The sequence below is a fragment of the Vespa mandarinia genome, chromosome 1 (assembly GCF_050613455.1).
Source record: "Vespa mandarinia isolate Hongniang chromosome 1, ASM5061345v1, whole genome shotgun sequence".
Taxonomy (NCBI): Eukaryota; Metazoa; Arthropoda; class Insecta; order Hymenoptera; family Vespidae; genus Vespa; species Vespa mandarinia.
Window position 1 is genome coordinate 12,437,574 of NC_140810.1, and position 22,767 is coordinate 12,460,340.

Below are 22,767 nucleotides of genomic sequence, written 5' to 3' on the forward strand. Positions count from 1 at the left end.
TACCTAGAAAAACACAAAAGAACGTTATTTTTCCGTAGTTGCGCCTGGCTCATGGAGAAAAAAGATAGAGAGGATATAACGTCGTTCATCAACAAGCAGAAAGCTTTTCCGTTGACTGATGGTTCGTTGACGTTAAATCCCATCGCGTTATCCGGTCGATTCGTTCATTCTCGACGGTTCGAACGTGGCCTTAAGCCTTGCTCACAACCATTGCCACTACCATTAGCATCGTTATCATTACTACCAGCAGAAACTCAATTTTTATTCTGGACTTGCATGTGAACGGAAAAAGAAAAGAGAGCTGATGGGAAGACTAGAGATAGGTGTGTAGAGAGTTTTCAATCCGATACGCCACGACGCTGCCGAGATGTTCGATAGCTTTATGGTCTAACGATAATCGTAGTGACAAGGTTTTAGCGCATAATAGGTTGCGGATAATTATCCGTAATTGGTCTTCGAAGGTAGACTGCCAAGAGGAAAGCGTACGATATTATTAAGTAGAAATAGAAGCATATGACAAAGGTAAGAGCGGTCAGCCCTTTTGAAAGGAAAGAGAGGAGAATGACGACGACAACTCGGACGAATAGTCTTTTTTCCGTTTCGACCCTTCGCTAGAACCCTTTGCGGAATGAAATCACTTTGGACTGTCTGCCTGGTTGCCTACAGCCCATATCCACTGACTCTCACCCCTCGACAATCCGCTCGAGATGGTTACGCGTCGCACGGCCAACTCATTAAATACCGATCAATGGTGCAACCTGTTACATTTACGTTTGACTCCGTCAACCGACGTACGATCTGTTTTATTGATTCAAGGATAACGGTATTGATGGAAAATAAACTTTCATTCTGTATATAATATCGATTTATAATAATTTATAAAAAAAAAATTATTTTCATCAATATTTTTGATATAGCAGACGATGGATATGTAAATTACTTTCTATAAACATGATCATTGAAAAATGATGAATTTATCACGATCAAGTATATTTAACGCTCGTTAACTTTCTCAAATTTATTTTCAATACGAATCGCTTATAAGCTTCAGGATAAGACGTACGATGTTTATCTGCAGCAGTACTCCCTATAGGAACGCGGCATTCCTCTTTTAATTGCATGAAGCAACGTGCGATATTAAGAACGTCTAATTAGAGATGGCGCAACATTCATTAAGTACGTGAAGAAGGGAGAGAGTGTATGTGTGTGTGTTTAAGAGAAAGAGAGAGAGAGAAAGAGAGAAAGGGAGATTCACTTAATTCTACAGTGCAGTTTCGTCTGATTTACACACTCGTTGTCGTGACAGCGAGCTCTTGCATAGGTCTTCCAGTCCTAGGAACTGTCTTATCTTGGCGAATAAGCTTCCAATGAGATTACGAATACGATTCGATACCATGCGCTACGTACATTTTACGAACAAACTACAAGCCAGGAAGATTGCTTGACATCTACCGTGAATGCTATTCATGATACATCAGCTAAAAGATATGCTCTTTTATGACTACGTATAAGATCTTTGTCGTCTTAAATCTATGTATTTTAATCTCTATTACATGATCTCTATTACACATATATTTAAATACAAATATAGACGTGTATTTAATATGACGTATTTATTTGTCACTTGACATTATTTACATGTTAATATTACATGTTTTAGTATTTACATATTAATGTTTTGTTTTTTACGATCGTTGATGTATAACAAAATACACGAATACTTCAATTTCTGGATATGGGTTTTCTTTCAGGCAGGAGGTATTATATGTATCTTTGAATAAAATGCAGCGGTGTTATATTGAATAATAGATGTCTCTTCGAACGCGAAAAATCCCGATGAAAACAATTTTTGAATTTAATTAAGTGCCAATTTTACATCAGATATGAAGCTTCTTGACATGCTTCTACAGTAACCCAACGTTCCATCTATTCGAAAATTATATTCTAAATAAATTATATTCTTATATTTCCATCTATTTGATATCAGAGATAATTTCTTGTTGTTTAAATAAAGAATTTATCGAATCATCTTTCTCAAAGTTATTTTATTAATATTACATTTTAAAATCTCCTTGGAAATGTAATGAAATTATTTGAGAGAAATTTCGCCGATATATTGCTTTTCGATCCGTTAAAAACGATCCGTAAACGTCGGAGATTGAGATAAAGAAAAGCAGCTATCTTTTGCCCGTTCGATCGATCGAATTTATTTCCCCGGAATGAAATTTCGAGAAGAGCACCTTTGAACAAGCCACGGTCAAGAAAGAGGCGAGTTCTACGTTCTACGTACTGAGCAGAGATATAAATAAAGCACTTTGGTCAACTTTACGCTCCCCACGTGTCTAGGCGTAAATTTTAAAAAAGAACATCCAAAATGTTTCCAGCTCTTGAAGAAACGACGACGTATCGATAGAAAATAATAGTACTCTATAATAGTAGTAGTAGCAGTAGTTGCGTTGATAGCAGTTGTTTAGTAGTAGTAATAGCAGTAGTTGTATTAATAGTTATAGTAATAGTAATAGTCATAGTAATAGTAGTAGTAGTAGTAATAATCATAATAGTAGTGGTAGTAGTATTAGTAGTAGTAGTAGTAACAGTAATAGTGATAGTAGTGGTAGTAGTATTAGTAGTAGTAGTAGTAACAGTAATAGTGATAGTAGTGGTAGTAATAATAGTAGCAGTAGTAGTAGTAGTAGTGGTAGTAATAATAGTAGCAGTAGTAGTAGTAGTAGTGGTAGTAATAATAGTAGCAGTAGTAGTAATAGTAGTGGTAGTAATAATAGTAGCAGTAGTAGTAGTAGTAGTGGTAGTAATAATAGTAGCAGTAGTAGTAGTAGTAGTGGTAGTAATAATAGTAGCAGTAGTAGTAGTAGTGGTAGTAGTAGTAGCAGTAGTAGTAGTAATAGTGGTAGTAATAATAGTAGCAGTAGTAGTAGTAGTAGTGGTAGTAATAATAGTAGCAGTAGTAGTAGTAGTAGTGGTAGTAATAATAGTAGCAGTAGTAGTAGTAGTAGTGGTAGTAATAATAGTAGCAGTAGTAGTAGTAGTAGTGGTAGTAATAATAGTAGCAGTAGTAAGATTAGCGAGGAACGTATGCTTGTTAGTTCGCATCATCCTTGAAAGTTTTCTGATGACGTCGACATATTCTTTCTACGATGTGACTGACATACATATATACGTTTCTACTTAAATACATATGTACCTATGTACGCATGCTAGCGTGACATTTGATCGTGCATGCAATCCAGACGCAACAGAAGCGATTGAACGAGCAGTATGCAACGATGGATCATGTAGCACATGCGGAAAGAAAAAAATAGAAAGAGAGAGAGAGAGAGAGAGAAAAAGAGAGAGAGAGAGAGAGAGAGAAAGAGAGAGAAAGAGAGAAAGAGAGCAAGCAAGAGAGGGGAAGATAAATGTGTTTGTCTATGAAGTTATGCAATATTCTGCATCCGATTATTTTCTAGAATACGAATAAAATGAAACTAATGTGATAAGAAACCTACATAGTTCGTTAACAAAAAGTTGTTATCGTCGTCGATAGTTCGTCTAACGGTGCATGCTGCTGCTTCCTGCGTCAAATGTTAGGTACTCTACAGTGTGCCGGACATACCTTATTTGCAATTATTTCTCTGTTTCCTCTACAGCGAACCCTATGATTTATTGCGTGCTTTCATAGATCGACGAGCCCGATTATCTGCATCGACCTTTGCCATGAAACGCTTTCAGAGGTAGAATAATGCATCGTGTGTTTGAAGAAAAATATTTCGAAATATGGTTACTTGACGTATTATTATTTGCCTCGCGTAGCGTGCAAAATAGAAAGTAGTTAATATTAAAACATTTTTTTTTAGTCTGAGAAAGAATGCTTTAAATCATTGTCTTAAGCGAATTAATCTGTTACAGATATATCTGCAACAGACTATATTTCTAATACGATTGAAAGTATAGAAAATATACCTACAGATAAACATCTTTGGTTAGGGTTGAAATTTATTTGGCACATAAAGAAGATTAACGAGAAAAGATTCGTTTTTTAAGGCTCCTCCAAGAGAAAGGATCTTGCCAACGAACTCTCCAAGTTTTGTAGAGTCCTATTTTCGAATATAAGCCAATTTTAATGAAACATCATTTATCGCATTTATTTTCTATTCCATACAAAAATAGAGATAAAGGGAGAAAACAGACAGACAGACAGAAAGAGAGAAAAAGAGAGAGAGAGAGAGACAGAGAGAGAGAGAGAGCAACAGAACGTCATAAGCGAACGGACGAACGAGCGATGTAATAACGAGAACGGACATGACCGGTGCATTGAATACATTCACTATGTCTCCCATCCATATGTATGTATACATTGATTGGCTTGCTTGGTATTACGTAATGTCATTAACACGTCGCTTATACACACGCCTATTTCCTTCCATCTTACCACCCTCGTAACCCGACGATCATTGCGTATCTATCATGCCATCTTTTTACCACCCTTTGCTTACACGTGCGAACTGTATATAGAAGATCAACATGATTGCGGACACGTATTGCAATTGCACGAAACATCGTAAAATAATGCGTCTGACGAGAATACGATGCGTAGATAATGGCGTACGTGCGAGCATGTCATAAACACTCCGCTAAATCCCTCTAACTCCGCCATTCTTTTTCTATTTCTTCCACCCTTTCGAATGTTTTCTTGTATATCTCGTTGTCATCGACCGATTAAACATGTGACACCAATTTACTGGCAGCGAATGAAGTTGTATATATATTATAATATTGACATAATCATTGCCAATGTTTGTAATTTATTGACATATTATTTTTAAGTTAATGATTCGATACGCGGCATATAACTATGGCCTGCCATTACGGACATGTGCATTGGCGCGTACGTCAAGCTTGAACCTACAAAAATAACCTGATACGCATTATTTTTAGCGGTTGCCAAGTAAACGTATTTCGGTGCGGCACGTAAACGTCATTATAAACACAAGACTATCGGATAACCGCAAGACAACCACAAGAGTAGAAGTAGTAACGACCGTCGAAAGTTATCCACATCGAAAATTTGAAGCAATAGGTATATCATACAAGTGTAAAATACATATATATATATATATATATACATATAATGTATATATATATATATATATATACATATAATGTATATATTATATATTATATATATATACATATAATGTATATATTATATATTATGTATATATATATATACATATAATGTATATATTATATATTATGTATATATATATATACATATAATGTATATATTATATATTATGTATATATATATGAAATGAAATATATATATGATATACATATATATATATGTATATATGTATGTATACTTTTCAGCATAAATAGGTATAAAATATTAATATTATTAACATTTGGATAAAAGTAAGACAACACAGATTTTAATCTACTGCACTTCAAAATATCATAAAATAAAGGTGTCACATAAAATCGTTACGAGACCCGAGACTCTCCTTATCGTTCACAAAAAAGATTACGTTGATATCGAAGCGTTAGAGTACAATGTTTTAAAGAGAAAGAGAAAGAGAGAGAGAGAGAGAGAGAGAGAGAGAGAGAGAGAGAGAGAGAAGTACAGCTATTATTCAATCGATAGAACACTCTGGAAAAATGTAAACATGATTAGACTTATTTCCGTAAATGTTTTATTCTTTACATATGTGATTATTTCTACATTGTGTAAGAAATATAAATAAGTTTTGAAATATTTTATAGAATTTATATGAATAATTTAATTTACGAAATATGCTCATAAACATTTCATAATACATTGAAATACTTTGCTAAGAAAAATGAGGAGTAAAAAAATGTGTAGCCAGCAGCATAATAAATAGTACTTTGTACAATTTACCAAGAAATTCGGAGGCATATGCATACATAAAATGGCTTTCCCGCCGCGGTCTCGTGCGAATGGCGGGATTCGTCAGAACGCAAAGTTGCGCCTGACAGCGTAGGCGGTAGCTATTTTTGAGATGCTTTTGAGAATCGCAGAGACCAAATTTATGTGGACACCCTGAAATACACTCATGGTAGAGCGAAAAGAAAGAAAAAATGCTAGATGAGTATAGATACCAAAAAGATGAATACCGGGGGTTCTCTTCTTACGCATTTGCAAAGATTTACATACCATGAATTCTAGTGATCACAATTTATCCTATTTCGATGATCACTCGGAAGATAAAGACTATTTTTTTACTCGAGATAAGGGTACCGGGTTTTTGAATAATTTTCATTTCAAAAGTAGTGTCTAAGAGTATTTTCGTGGAAGTAAAAGCATATTTCAGTATTTTTAGAATGATCTTTTTATCACCAAAATCAGATGAAAATTGCATTCATGATAATTTATGGCACAAATCCAATTTTTAGCCGTTTTCTTACAATTCATCAAGGTGCAGTGTCACTACCTCGTGTCAAAACAGCTGAAAGATCCATTACGCGCTTATACAAACATAGAATATTTTGCTTTGTATGTAAAGTAATCGACTCTTGGAAAGAAAGGAACAAAAAAAGAAACCGATAGAATCAATAGCTCTCTAGTGTAACATAAATAAATATACATACATATATTACGTAAGGGGATTCTTTTTCCCTGAATTTGCAAGAATTTACGTCCTAAGTTTACATCGTTGCAATTTCTATTCGATTTTGATGATCAAGGACTTGTTCGAAAGATAAAGGTTTTCTATAATAGAGAAGGCTGCTCAATTTTTGAAATAAGCATTTACTTGCGTAAAAATTACTTTTGAAAATTACCTATTTTCGGATATAACTTTTGCGAAAAATATATTTTTCAAATATCGAGCACCCTTATCTCGCATAAAAAAAACTCATCGAATGAGTCCTTTATCATCAAAGATGGACAAAAACAATATATTATCACTCTATATATACATAAGTATCATCAATACCATATGACGTAATGGACGATGCCACAAATTTACTTTTACCTTCTTGTTTCATCGGAATTTTGTACAGCGTCGTGAAAAGTGACAGTCGAGCTATTCACGCTTTATGTATATGAATTACTATCTAAATCGTTTTAAATCAAGTTTAAATCACTCTACGTACTGTCTATCACAATAAGGTCATTAGTTCCCATGATGTATTATTTTTTTCTTTGTTAATATCTAAAAACATTTAAAAGAAACATTTGAGATCAAGCAATATGACGAAATAAGCGAAGAATGAAGAATTGCAATACTTTTTACAACGAAACGTTATTATATTTATTAGTTTTTTCTTAATACTTTTAGTTACGGGTAATAATAAATATTATTACTAAATTATTATAATAATGAATTATTTTATGAAGATGGAAGAAAAGTAATACATTTAATGTCAATTCGACTATGTAAAGAGCATTAATGTTTATCTAGAAATCGCACGTTTCATTTCACTTACGAAATGCGTATTGATCTTGTATCAGTTATTCCGTAAAAATTGACGATCATACACTGTGTCTGATGTCTTAACTTAATTCTTTAATTCACGCACAGGAATGAAGTGAGAGGTACAACGTATCTATACATCGATACGATGAATTGAGAGAAGGGACAGACTTACTTATCCTAATGTATTTTTAGTTCGTTTTTTCCACTCGTCGGTGAAGTCGTTCATGTTTGGAGAGATATTCAGTGAACAGCCTTAGAGAAAATAAAAACTCCTCTCTTCTTCACTCATCGAGTTATTTCTTCTTTTTTCTACTTTTCTTTTTTTTTCCATTGATATATTTCGTTTTTTACACAAAACTATTTCTACAGATTTTGTTCATTCTCTCTCTCTCTCTCTCTCTCTCTCTCTCTCTCTCTCTCTCACATGCTCCTTTTTTTTCTATAACACGAAAACCGGATCGCGGGAATTTTATATCTCATTTATCGCATGAGGTCAATGGATATCTTTTTAATGGATAGGCTTGTTTAAGTCTTTGTAATTTTTTAAACCCAGAACGAAATCATTCACAATAACACTCTTCATACATCTCTATCGAGTGCGTCTCCATTCATTGAATCTATCCCTGTCATAGAAAATTATGCGAATCGAAATCTATTACATCATTCTATGGCATTAGCATGCGATAAAGAGTGAACATCGTGTTATCAGCATGATTCGTGTTAAAACGATGTGTAATGTAAGTATTAATCGGTGAACGCTAAAAATTCCATCATAAAGGTTGATTCACACATTTATAATTTTGTATCAATTCAATTTCCGTTTTGTTTTCGTTCCATCATTTCAATCATAGTTCAGTTTTATATTCATTTATATTCGGACAAAAAACATTTTCAGAATTTCGTTAAAACCATTGTTGACGGCGATCTCAGACACAAGAAAAATGTGATAAATTGGTGACTAAACAGAGACTGAACGAAAATGTTTGAACGTGTACATTTAAATTATATATAATAATGTTAAAATCATTATGACCGAAGAATCGAAACGGAGAAAGAACAAAGATTAAACTGGCATGAGTGAATTGACCTTAAATTGTTGCCACATGATACGGGTCTTAAGATCCCTTTTCTTTATTTCTCTCTCTCTCTCTCTCTCTCTTTCTTTATTTCTCTCTCTCTCTCTCTCTTTCTTTCTCTCTCTCTCTCTCTCTTTCTTTCTCTCTCTCTCTCTTTCTCTCTCTCTTTCTCTCTCTCTCTCTTTCTCTTTCTCTCTCTCTCATTCTTGCTTTTTTCAAATGTGTCACCCAACCATCGGTGGTAATAAATAACGTCACTACGATGACCGACCGCGTATCGCCGTCTGGTCGCTTTAAGTATATAGAATGGATATCATAGGCTCGATATCAATGTTATATACCATCTTCTAGAGACAGCAGTAACGATTTCTTCCACTTCGACGACGCAAACTAGGCTGCATTATTGGTCTTATAGACACAGAGGAGATGGATGGCGAAGTGTCCGCAACGTCAGAAAATCGAAGATACCGAATAGGAAACGCGTCGTCGCTCGAGGTAGCTACAGTTTTCAAACAAATTGTTACTTGTACTTCTTTCATTTTTTATCGCTCTCATTAAAGACAATATTCTACTATATAAATCATATAAATTTTCTAACAATTTAAGGTACTTCTTTATAAAGCAACTATACAACTTTTTTTATCAAAATTTGATTTGTATACTTATCCATGTTTCAATAATGTTTACTAAGATATATTATTTAAATTAAAAAATATATTATTTAAATTTTATAATTTTATTAAGAAAAAATAATTAAAATCTGCGCCAGTGCAAATATTTGAACGCATTCGTTAAAAAAAGACTTCCCATGATTTCTGTGATTCTACCTATTCAGCTAATTTGAAATAAAAAAAAAGCTAAACTGATTCTTATATTGTGGTCATAGTGGCACCGATATCAGACAATTCGACTGATAATCAACGTCGGCCAAACTCGCAATCTTTTAATCATATTAAGAACCAGATGCGTGGTCTCATTGATCGGTGCGACCGATCTTATCAGTCGATTCTAGTCGACGTCGTATGATGATCAAACAGATAAATTCAAATTAGTTTGTTTTTTTTAGCCGATGTATGAATTAATTAAAAAGACATCAAAATGGACATTGAGAAATTGATAAGCTTTGTGCAGGAAATACATTTAAAAGGAGAACAAAAATATTTGTGAAAAACTCGAGGATAGATTAACTATATTGTATCTTGTTTGTTTAAATATATAGTTATTATAAATCATCATTATTATATTATATAATGTACATGATGTATATAATATTTAAGTATATATATATATATATATATATATATATATATATATATATATATATACCTTCTTCCACTTCTTCTTATCATTATTCTTATTATTATATTATTATAATATATATTTTTATAGTAGTAATACCTCATAAATAGTGTAGAAACGAAGTTATGTTTTTATTTTTATTGAAATAATATATAATATATAAATTGATTATTATTTTTGGTAAAATAAATGATCATCGAGTAAGGTTATCGTAGCTTTTCTATATGAACATCGCGAAACATGTATCTTGCTCTTTGGAATGAGTTAGAAAATCAGAGCATTAGTTTACGTACATACACAAATAAGCGGCTAGTTCACAAAAGCAAAACATACACTATTCAAGCGTGTATATGAATATTGTAAGGCAAATTTCAAAGAATGCCACTATAGAAAACTTATTTTTCACGGACAATATCGAAAACAACGTTTACGTCAATAGTAAATCTAGGCATAATTCTTGACCAATTTTGATGAACATTTAAGATCTCATTTTAAATATGAAGTTATAAGCGATGAGTTGTGGCTTTTTCGAATTTTTGAGAAAGCTTTATTTTCTGAGAAAAAAATCGCGTCAAAAATGCTTTATTCTTTTCCGAAAAATTTATGCATAAAAAAGATTCTTTCAAAATTTTTAAAAGTGGATTACTCGTTTGAACTTTTCTTTTTTAAATGATATTTTGTTCATCAAAATTGGCTAAGAATTTTTTGTTGGTGTAAACCATTATATTAGAATTGATATGTAATCTTAAGAATCATCTCAAACTGAATTCAGTTTCGTGTGATTAATTTTGGTGTCAGGTTACCTCAAGAATAATATACGATTTTTGAACAAGTTATGACATCGACGAATACCAAAAAAGTCAAATCGAGTGAGATGATCGAATCTTATAAGTGCGATTGATAAACTCAACAATATCGAAATATTTACATATATTTTTAAAATAAATTTACATTTTATCCATGTAGAAATTTTGAGAAATTAATCGTCGCTTATTATTGAAGTATAAATTTAAATATTACATATAAAAATATTTCAATACATGAATCATGGATGAAATACGGTTCCATTCGATAAAACAAAAATTTAACAATCAAAATATATTTTGCATGTCTCAATGCGATGCGAATTAATCGAAAAATAACTCCTATCGCTAGAAAATTTTTGACAAATTATCTTTCCATATTTTTAATAACCCGAGCTACATAACGCGTTAGTAAATCATTAAATTTAATCGTAATATTATTTAGATAAGTGATTATCACTTGAAATTCATTCGTTTCCAAAAAATTCTTCAAATGTCTAAATAACGACGATATATTGTATTATCGATCATTGATACGCTCTAGTGTGAATTTTTGATAAGAAAAAGAAGAAGGTTCGACAAACTCAGGTAAGACAGAGCAGACCTCTCGGTAGGTTGATGATGACGCTTCGCCTTAAGCTTGACACAGCCCGATAACGAGAGACGCGTTCATCCTTCGCGAAGCGTGATTACGATTGATAGGCGCGTCTCGTTCCTTCCTCTCCGTCTTCTTATCTACGTACTCTACGGTAAAACGTACGAGATAAGTGATTCCCTCTACTCTATAGCTTAAAAGAAATTCTTCGTTTTTCTCTCTTTCTGTTTCTTTCTACAAAGAGACAGATAATACCATTGTAAGAATAGCGGTAATTTAACGTCCTCTATCTTGTATTCTTTTTTTCTCTCTCTTTCTCTCTCTCTCTTTTTCTCTCTCTCTCTCTTTTTCTCTCTCTCTCTCTTTCTCATATTCTACGGCCTACACCATTACATATTTATTTACTTGATGCACATCACAGAAAAGTTTTATGTACATATTAGCTAGTCACAGAAAAGCGTATATATGTAATTGCTCGCGTGTCAAATCAACGTAGTCTCGTTGAGATGATTGCAACACAAGTTTCCCTTTAAAATACATTTTATATATCTATACCATGTTTCTCTCTCTCTCTCTCTCTCTCTCTCTCTGTCTCCTTTTTTCTTCATTTTTCTCTCTCCCTTCTCTTTCTCTCTTTCGTTTCTCTTCTCTTTCCTTTTTTTTACTCTTGTAATCTTTTTTATTTCACCTTTTTTACTCTGATTGTCCCACGACCGTTTTTTAATCACTAACATGACAAGGTCAGGAATATGTCGTTTTCTCCCCTACTTTAACCCGGATTTTGCACCCCAACTTGGAAACTATAGTACGGTGGTTATCTGTGCTATGTAGAAAAAAAAGAGGGTCGGCTGGAGAGCCGAGTTTGTTGTTTTATTGCCGTACATCGAATAACTGCGAAGTAAGGTAGCCTTTTCTAGCTATAGTCGCCCTGGAAATGTTCACGAGTGGTTATAGCCACGTGTCAATGGTGTCACGTATAAATGGTATATGTGTGTGTATATATATATGTGTATTCTACAGAAATATAAGCACGAAGCAATGCAAAATAGGTAATAGACAAGCACGATGAATCCATTAAGAAGTAACTATTGTTCAACTAACTGGCTCGATATACACTAGCGTACATTGGATGACCTGTTCGCTTCCACGTGTGCCTTCGTTGTATTCTGGAGAAGTCAGTTTCTTCGTAATCCATCGGTATACACCGCATACGCCATATACTCGCTCTTTCTCTTTCCCTCTCCATACCTCTCTTTCTCTCTTTCTTTTTCTCTTGCTTTTCTCCGTATACTTACGGAATGCATTCCTTTCATATTACTTCTGTTTCCTTTTTCTTCTCAATAACTTCTCTTAGCTTAAAATTCGAATCGGACGTGACAACAATAACTTCCGTTAAACTTTTAGTATTCCTAATTTGTCTTTTTAGTTGAAATCACTTCAATTGTTCGAACAAAGTCAAGTGCAGAAATTTTTTGAGCTACTTGAAATTGACAAATCGTTTAAAAAAAATTCGAGTTATTCCAACAATGATATATACGAAGTGTACGATCGGATATCGAAGAAAAAAAGAGTTTCAGTAAATGGTTTGAAATTCGTTTTATAATCCCTAGTAGAAAAATAACGTTACACTTTCCTTAATTAACAAAATATATATACACAAAATATATATATACACACAAAATATATATACATCTATGTATGTATTTATATATATATACATATGCGTATGTGTGTGCGTGTATTTTGTTAATTAAAGAAAGTGTAATGTTATTTATATATATGTATAATGTTATGTGTGTGTGTATGTGTGATATTGAGAATTTTGATCGATGCTTTGTGCGTGAGATGTGAACAAACAGTGTGCATAAGTGTATCGTTTTTAGGTTTTTAGGTCCACTTAGGAATTTTCCGAAGCTTTATTTCAGTATGAATGATTGTTTGTGTTTGTATGTGTATGCATGTATACGAGAGTAAGGCTTGGGTTTTCGAAGAAAAGAACAAGAGGAAAGGTGAACATGACAATCGACAGAAGAAATTTTCAAAAAACACATGAAGCAACTAAGACGTGACTTTAGCCTCTCTTCATATTTTTATATAGTTTTTGTTAATTTTCTTCAATAAATTTTTTATTTTATTAAAATCACCGATAGCACTCCTTCATTGGCTTTCTTCTAGCCGCTGACTAATTACTACGAAAAACAAAAACCACTAGTCATGCTCGTATTGGCGATACGTAGTGCCTTACTCTAGCGTAAAGTATGTTCATTATTTCTATTTATTCGAGTGCGGAAAATTGTTGATGGAATTAAAGATAACGCTAAAGCATGGAAAAAAGAATGAAGAAAGTTAAGTCATTAATGGCAGAGTTTTAAACAAAGGTATTGTTTCATTGATCGTAAAGAACTCCCTCGAGTCGTTTTCGATTCAATGTCGTAACAAGATATGGTGTTATCGAGGATATCTCTGCTTCTTTCTTTCTCGTTGTCTTTTACTCTTATTCTCAGAGGCGTCTTCCCGAATACGTGTACCTGCGTTTCATAGCCATCCGATGTTTGCAATCTTATCGAGATCATCCGGAACAACCTATTGTCAGCGTGTGGTTAACCGTGACTATCTAAATTAGAATCAGTGTTGACGATAGGCTTTATTTTCCCTCATACTTCGTCATTCACGCCATTGACAGCGGTTCTTCTCTTTGGGCTCTAACATGTATATATATATATATATATATATATTTATTTATTTATTTATTTATTTATTAGAAATTTACATCAGGAGAGCGTAAAATTTCTTTTGAAAGGAACGTAAGAGAGAAAGAGAAAAAAATAAAAGAAAGAAAAAGAAATTTTATGTGATGTCTCTTGTACGAAAATTGATATACGTGATAAAATATACATTTTTAAAAAATGCCATTACCAATTTCCATGGTAGCGGTAATGATGATAAAAAAAATAGTCAGATATAGATCATCGCATCGTGGATAAGATAAATTATTAAGCTAAATGGTTGTTGAAATTAGTTATAGTTTGAGGTAAGTAAAAACTTGCTAAGTAGATCGTATTTTTAAGAAAGAGAAGGAAAAAGAGGGAAAGGATAGAATAAGTCAAAGTAGAATGGCGATTTAAGAAAATAGAAAAGGAAAATGTGGATAAGCGTGTTACAAATGAATAAAAATGAAAAGAAGCACGATTGAACATTTCTATTATCGTGATCCCTTGGTCCTCGATGAAAAGAAAGGAAATTACAAACGTACATGAATGTCTTTCTCTTTTTTATTTTTCTTTCCTCTGTTCGAACGTGAAATCAATCGTTTCTCGCCTAAGTACTGATAATGTAGAAAAGTTTATCATACGCAACAATCACGTTTACGACGAACGAATGCGAGTACCCATTTGATAATAAGCGTTTCAGTCGACTGAAGTTCTAGAACGTGCGAGAACGTCACATCCGCAGCGCATAGTCACACCTCACTGCCGACGCAAAGTGGACTAACCCTCTTAATTGGAAACGTTGAATGAATTCGAGCGTAGAGAGAAAGGGAGAGAGAGAGAGAGATAAAGGGAGAGAGAGAGAGAGAAAGAGAGAGAGAGAGAGAGAGAGAGAGAGAGATGGCACATTGTTACCATCGTGAACTATAAAGCTTCGATATAGGAAATCCTCGCGATATACACCTACATATGTATCTGTCCACACTCTCGTATTGCACGTGTTTCTACGTAATTCTTGTATTCGGATATTTTTTCTGTGCGGTTTTTATATTTTCTCTTTCTTTTCCTCTCTTCACTCCTTTATCAGATCGCGAATTCAAACGATTCACGCAACGTGCTAGCAAAACGGGAAATCCGTTCGTTAACACATTTCATGCCGTTCATGTAAAAAGAACAGCATATCTTTTTGCGTATACATTTTTATCGTTGTAATATTTTTGCGAATGTTTTCAATTTCCAATTCAATAGTAATATAATACTTAATACAACTGTTCATTAAATCTTATAATACATATGTAACTGTTTTTCAAATGGAGAATGTTCTTATACTGAAGAATTTGAAATGCTTGTAATAGGCATATTTTGTTTCATATTATTAAAAATTCACTCATCAAGAATATATAATGATTTTATAACATTTTTTCCCTTTATATGTGCGCGCCTGTGTGTGTTTGTGAGCGCACGCGCGCTAGTTGGACAGAAAAAGTTTAAACTACGTAATATTTTTCATGTACTGTAGTATCTATCGCTTTCTTTATTTAAAATGTTTAGGCCAGCTAGAAGAAAAAAGACTATAGTATTGTTATTTATAGAGTACATATCGCTGTAATAAATAATGTCGCAATACAGAGCCAAAATGATGCTGTTGTGCATGTATGAGAGGTACATTGATCAAGATAAGCATTACCAAATCGAAGAAAATCAGAAAAAACTCTGATGGTAATGGGAGAAAGGAATAGTAGTAGTTATTGTTAGAGTTAGGTTAGGTTAGGGACGTGATGACGTACCATAAGACATAACTGATGTCACGTGACGCCAGTGACATAAACGTACAGTGGCAGTGAAGGTAATTTGACATCATGTATTCCCTCTGATGAATTTCTCCTAGCAACGTACTGATCAAAATCAAGAAAAGAAAGTAATAAATAGAGAAAGGAATAGTAATATTCAAAGAAATACATAAGAAAGCACATGCAAAAATTTTCATAAAAAGTTTTATGTATTAAAATAATCATTTCAAACTTTTCTTCAAATGCTATAGATATTTTACGTACTTCTGCAACTTTTGAATCAAATTTAAATTTATAAAAGAAAACCATGCTCGAATTAAACTCGATTTAATTGACATTTTAAAATGCTCTAAATTCACAATATTGAAAGTGTACCGATTGACCGATGGATATCTGTAGTTTATGATACACGTAAAAATTTGGGCTCTACAAGTCACAACAAGAAACAACAAATCGCTACTGTGAATTCTACCGAAACCGCACGAACTTTTTTAGTTACCTGATATACCTGTCGTATTCTTTTATTCTTTTGTTATCGAAAACGATATAAAACAACGATAATGAACGTTTTTCAATCAAGTTTTTGCATCGGCTTACGATCTTCGAATCGTTGTAAAAATGTATTTAACGAAGAAAATCTCGTTTAACGCATCCACCCGAATTTTTAGTACTTTAAAAATACAGTGTATTATAATCCTTTGTTCAATTAAATCAATTTCGAAAAATTATCTCATTAAATCAGAGATTGAATATCTACGTAATTTCTTTGAATGGTTTATTTCGACTTTTCCGCTCGAATAAGTGATATTCGTACATAAAATCGGCTGTGGAGAATACTCGCAGCTTAGTAACTACTGATAAAGAACGTTATCAAGCGACACGTAACAAAAATTTCTTCCATTTTTCTATTTCCAGTATTTTATCTTACCCAATTTTTGATACGTGTAAATGAAGGTTCATGTAATGAATATGTATATATATCATATATCATATATATCATATATAAATATATGTGTATGTATTAATATAAAATACATATATCGCGTATATATTATATTAATCAATATCAAGGAATCATTTGGTAAAATCAAAGACTAAATATCTACATAAGAGTACATATATTTCGATGGTTTATATCAACTTTTTTATATGCATAAATGAAACTGATAAAACTCACTAAAATTAAAAAAATATATATATATATTTACCTATAATATATGCAAAACGAATAAGAATAAAAATCTCGTTTCTTTACTTTCTTTCCTCTATTCAATCGAAATCGTATCTTCGCGAAGTTCGCAGCTTGATTTATACACACATAAACTCGCTCCGAATCGTTATCATCGATCCCATAGGTCAAACTCGTGGCCCGTTCCAGTTTCTCTCTATCGCATATCGTCGATTTCTCATAGAAAAGTGGGCTATTCCCGCGCTGCGCATTGTACACGTGCGGTATGATTGAAGCTAGAAATTAAAGATAATGAAAAATGTAAATCAAAAATAAGAATGTACTTTAGAAGAAAACGGACCGTCATCAACTTTGTTCTCATTAAAATAACTCAAGTTAAATTTGTTTAATTCAAATAAATCAGGAATACGAATTCGAAAATTTCTTTTTCGGTATGCAGATTCTGATGAATTTACCAGAATTCCTTTCAGAATTTTTGAAATTTTATTCAGTTTGTACAAAATTTTAGATATCTTTCTTCAATATTACTATGTTAATAATAATTTTGTATAATCTTCTCATAGCAAAAAAATGCCGAATAATCAGTAATTCATCTCGAAAAGAATGTCAAATAATCTGTAATATAATATTCCAATTTGATTTCAATTCCTTTGAACTTTTTCCTTTGAAATCTTTTTCGTTAGAAAATAATTTGATGAATTAGAAATTAGCGTATATATTTAGAAATATCTTATATGTGTAAAGAATTTCCTGATCATTAAAACTTGTTTGATTCTCGCCACGTTTTGGCTTATATTGCGGTAACGAGAACATATTAATGAAAGAAAAAGCAAAAAAAAAAGAAAAAAAAAAACAAGCAAGCGAAATCTACAAACATATTGTAACAACGATCTCGCAATATGGGCAATAGAGAACCAACGGTAGTGAGTGTTAGATAGTTAGGTAGAGCGTAAATATACATAGATGTATGTATCATCGAGACAAGGCGAGTCTTGTTCGAGATCTACGAGCCGGTAAAGGAAGATGCCTAAAGATAAGAGCTGTTCGTTGGCCGTGCGAACGAGTGCTACTGTATACAGTGTATACACTTATTCAGTACCGCACGCACACTTTCTCTCTCTCTCTCTCTCTCTCTCTCACTCTTTCTCTTTCTCTATTGGTGGACACGACGTACGGAAGCGTTATGAAAATATATCGTACATAGTTATATATATCTATGTGTGAGTAGTAAACGAACACATCAGCTCGTGATCATAAGCCATACACCACGAAATTAAGAGCGGAAACATGCACTGCATCTCCGTTTAAATCGATGCTTTCGATGAAAAACATTTATCAAAACAAGTAGTTAAATTGTGAACTCCGCTCGTCTGTAAATAATGTATCTGATGACAGGCATTCGGCGTAGAGTGTCTATGTTCGCGCTCGCCCGTTCATAACTAATACGGGGAAAACAAGAGAAAGATAGAGGGAGAGAGAGAGATAGAGAGAGTGAGTGAAAGAAGAAATTTGTCGAACCAAGTAAAATTTAGTTGGCCGAATTGAAAGCTGTGATGAAAATTTTCCGGAAATGCGGGTTCACCCGTACGTGGAAAATAATTTGATTAACAAAACGGTAAATCGTCGCATTGATGTTAGCTCGTGGATGCAATAGAAATACTTTCAATAGATCGCTTTTGAAGTTGATAATAAAATAAATAATGTTTGAAAAGATTTGAAAAAAAAGAGAAAGATGGTATATGGAAAAAACAGACAAGTCAGGGAGCAATTCCTAGGCATTTGGAAACAGTATAATTCGGAATGTTCAAAAGACAATTATAATAATTAATTCTGCACAGTTGAGAGAGAAAGAGAGAGAGAGAGAGAGAGCGCAAAGAAGGAAAGCAAGAGAGAGAAAGGTCGCGGAATAGAACGTGTAGCATGAGAGACGTGCTTATGCAGGCGGAATGAACACAGGTAACAAAAGAGTCGTTCACCCTGTTTTATGTTAACAAATATCGTTGCACTAACAAGCTGGTGGTCGCAGAGGGAGCCGCAGGCAGTCACCTATGTCGCTGCAAATAAATTAGGCGTCCCTTTCGACCTACTTGCGTAATTAAAGTCCCCTCTTCATAGCGCTAAGAGAAATGAGGAAACGTGTGGTGCGAAAGAAGAAGAGAATGAGTGAGAGAGAAAGAGAAAAAGAAGAAGCAAGTATAGATCCATTAGTCTTCGATCAATTGACTAATCTTACACCATCTTTCCTTATTTCTTCTCATCTCTATCTACTTCGACAGCATACTTCGAGTACCCTTTATCTTTAGCATTTTCTACTTTAATTTAATCGTGAAGATTGTCCATTCAAGGATGCTCTTAAATCCGCATGAATTCTTTCAATACTTCAGTGGCTGGTATTAGAATCGAATTAAAAGAAGAATACACATTCAAACCCATATAAGTAATACGTTATTAGTGCTCCGTTTATGACAGCAAGAAGAAGGCGCCGAATGGTGTAGTTAAATGTTAATGGACATTTCATGAGAATTATGATAACTTTCCGCGTTTAATGCCTGATAATTAGTCCTGCAATACGTTAATTTTTCATCGAAAAAATGTGAGGATTACATTCTATATGTATAATGAATAAGAACATTATGCAATGGCGTAGAATTAAATTAACCTAATTAAATGTTCGCTCAATATATAAAATATTATTAACCGAAGATTTATCACGATGGAGGATGTACCGTTTGGTGGCCGAGAATTTTATGTAAACAGTTCGTGAAAATTTCATTCCATCAGAATAGCTCGTTAACAGTAGTATCCCAAAAGACTCGCTAACAAATTTTCACAGTTTCTCTCTGCTCTTCTCTCTTTTTCTCTCTTTTCTCTCTCATTCTCGCACCATCTTCGTCTGTATGCCCGCACGCCCATTAAAACGGCCGGGTGCAATTACGTTTAAAAATAGCGAGAGACACGAGGAGGAGAGTCTGTTGCGCTCGATTGCATCAGAGACTACGACAACGACGTTGACGACGCCGATGTCGACAAAGTCGAAAAAATCTCTCTCTCTTCTTCTCTCTCTCTCTCTCTCTTTCTCTTTCCATCTATCTATCTCTTTCTTTTGTTCTCCCCTATCTTTTCTTTTTCTCCCTGTCCTCTCTCTCACTTGCTGATTCTAATTACTGTCCTCTTACTTCATCTCAAGAACGCACACGCTCACGCTCGAAGATACTAACCTAGCGCTGAAAGCTAAACGTTTTACTTGAAATATGATTAGTGGCAAAATTTTAGACGTGGATAAGATTAGTACGCGGATACGTTCTTACGTTAGAAAAATGAAGTGAAAAACACTTTGGTCTTAAGATTTATTACGTATAATTATGAGAATATGAACTTAGTGGTGAATATTTTTGGATCTACGAAATTTATCGAGTAATCGGTAATTTTCGCTTTGGTTGTTTTTCGAAAATTGATTTTGCTCGTGACCCCTGTAATCTTACTTTCAAAAAAATAAACTGCAAGAATATTCGAGGTTCTTACGACCGACGAAATCGCTTAGACAAGAAATAATATAATGAACGAACGCACAACGCATTTGCTAACACGCTTCGCGAAATATAAAATATTTCGTCTCATGAAACGTATCACAAGAATTAAACTTCCATTTGGCTTTAGCTTGTTGGATCGTTTGCAAATAATCAAGAGAAACTTCAACATTCGGAAAAGAAGAAGTACGTTGCATCCGTTTCTCGTAAATCGTGTTTGAGATTAATTAGCGATAACAAGAATATTATGTTGAATAACAACAGGAAGAAAAAATAAAAGTATTTTCTATTACGTTCTCCAATGTTTCTCATATAATACGTTTAAATATACTTTTGTTCGCAATTGTTTTGTTTGTTGTCAGTTAGATATAATATCTAACTGATATTGAAAGCAATAGAAGCTAAGTCTAAATGGACTAGCTCCTCATGTAGCTCGTATCACAATGTTTCATGTATTTTAGCAATTTGAATATAAACCGTTCCAAGGCTTCAGACCATTGTTCCGAAAAAATGAAACGTTTAGATGAACACATGAACATTCTTCATTTGTACACAGGAAAGCCAATGTAAGCCGTTATTTGATGCATAATATTTCTTAAGTTTTAACGTAATATTTCTTATGTTAACGTAAATATTGGCTGCATCGGAATACTGCTTTCTAATCTTGTCAAATAGGATGTGCCAAATTCGATTAATTCGAATTTGTATGTAGCTAAAGTTAATGACTATCATAAATATCTCTTATTTATCAATTTAAATAATAAAATATCTACGAGTATTTCAAGCGTAAAAATTCGTATATATATATCTTTTACATGAGATGTAATTTAAACAAGCGCGCAATTTCTAGCGCGCAATTTCATTCTAAAGTCGATTATATCGATTTGCGGTGATACAAGATTTTATAAGATCCTTATTTATTCAGCACGTATATCACGCGTATCAAATTTGGGAATTATTAGGTTACATGCATACTGTCAACTAATCACCAGCAAACTAGATTCTGCCGATAAACTAGGTTTAAAGGAATATATATAATCGTATTCGCACTTGATCGTGGCGATTAGCGAGTCGTCGGTGATCAAAAAAAATGAACAATGAACGTTGCCTAGTTTGTCGAGTCGTGGGCGACTCGTTTGGTCACTATGTTTAGTCGTCTAGTTTTCTGGTTGTTCATCAAACTAGTTGTCGGCGACCATTAGATTCAAAGAAATATATAAGTACGTATGGAGTTAATAGCGATGATCACAAAAAAACTAACAATACACGTCGCTTAGTTACTTGATAGTTCGCCGATATGGACGTCGGCGATTGGTCGACAATACGTAAGCAGCCTTACCATTCACTTTTCGCTTATTATAATCGTTTGTTGCTAAAATCAATTACAAAGTGGTATTTATTTAACATTCAATATAAACTTGAATTTATTTATAATTCAATTTTTGTCGATATCCGCATCGGCCATTTACTCAAATGATTTCTTTCACGTGTCACACGCAAAAATCATACGAATTCGTCTGTGACACCTTTCTATCGTTCATAAAAATGTTCTGGTATTCAAGTTAATTAGTTTGCGTTGCTAGAATGTGTGTCAAATTCGAAACGAAAATTAAAAATATTTTATTTAAAGCTTTTATTAAAAATATTTTATTTAAAACTTCGCCTCTTTACGATAAATTTTTCTCGAGTATCTCGAAAATTCGATGAAAAGAAAATCTAGAATAAAAAGAAGAAACACAAAAACACGGAAGAACGAATGCATATCGAGAAATGAAACTCTTTTAGCGATAAAATCGAACGCTCCCCGCCACGAATGTAAAACGTGGCATTTAAAAGTAGAAAAGGTTAAAGTAGTGTTCTTTGTAAAGGTTGTAACAAGTAAATATACCATGGATTTAAGTCCATTTGCGGCAAACGATAAGCTGCAAAGAAAGAGAAAAGAAAAAGAAACATAAGAGATAAGTTGAATGGATAATAGCCGTAACTGGCTTATTGTAGAAATTCTTATGCATTTTTTATTTTAAAAATAAGATAAAATACTATCTTTATATTCTTAGAAAATTCTGTTAATTAAATTATTTTTCATTTTGTTTTGATAAATATGAAATTTTAATATATAAAAATTTTTTAATAATACATAACAATTGTAGGATGTAAATGGAAATTGAAAACTAAATCCAAAAATTTATAGATAACATGAAAACTTATTTATAGAAATTGAACTTATAGAGACAAAGGTTGAGGGACCAGAGATAGAAAGAGCAAAAAATGAAAAAAAGATTGAGAGAGAGAGAGAGAGAGAAAGAAAGAGAGCAAGAAAAAGAAAAAGAGAGCAAGAAAG

The 22,767-nt window shown here is 33.2% G+C and overlaps 1 protein-coding gene and 1 long non-coding RNA gene across 7 annotated transcripts in view; one reads left to right on the plus strand and one right to left on the minus strand.

Annotated features, from left to right (window-relative positions):
• Rbp6 (RNA-binding protein 6) overlaps positions 1-22,767 on the minus strand; it is a 598,400-nt gene that overhangs the window by 569,997 nt on the left and 5,636 nt on the right. The gene's annotated exons all lie outside the window — the stretch shown is intronic.
• Positions 1-22,767, plus strand: part of LOC118445722 (uncharacterized) — a 32,089-nt gene that overhangs the window by 5,260 nt on the left and 4,062 nt on the right. The window contains exon 2 of one of the 2 annotated variants that reach the window (XR_014983378.1): positions 8,867-9,010. The exons of the other annotated variant lie outside the window; for it this stretch is intronic. This is a non-coding gene — a long non-coding RNA (uncharacterized LOC118445722). The remainder of the gene's footprint in view (positions 1-8,866; positions 9,011-22,767) is intronic. 2 annotated transcript variants of the gene reach the window in all.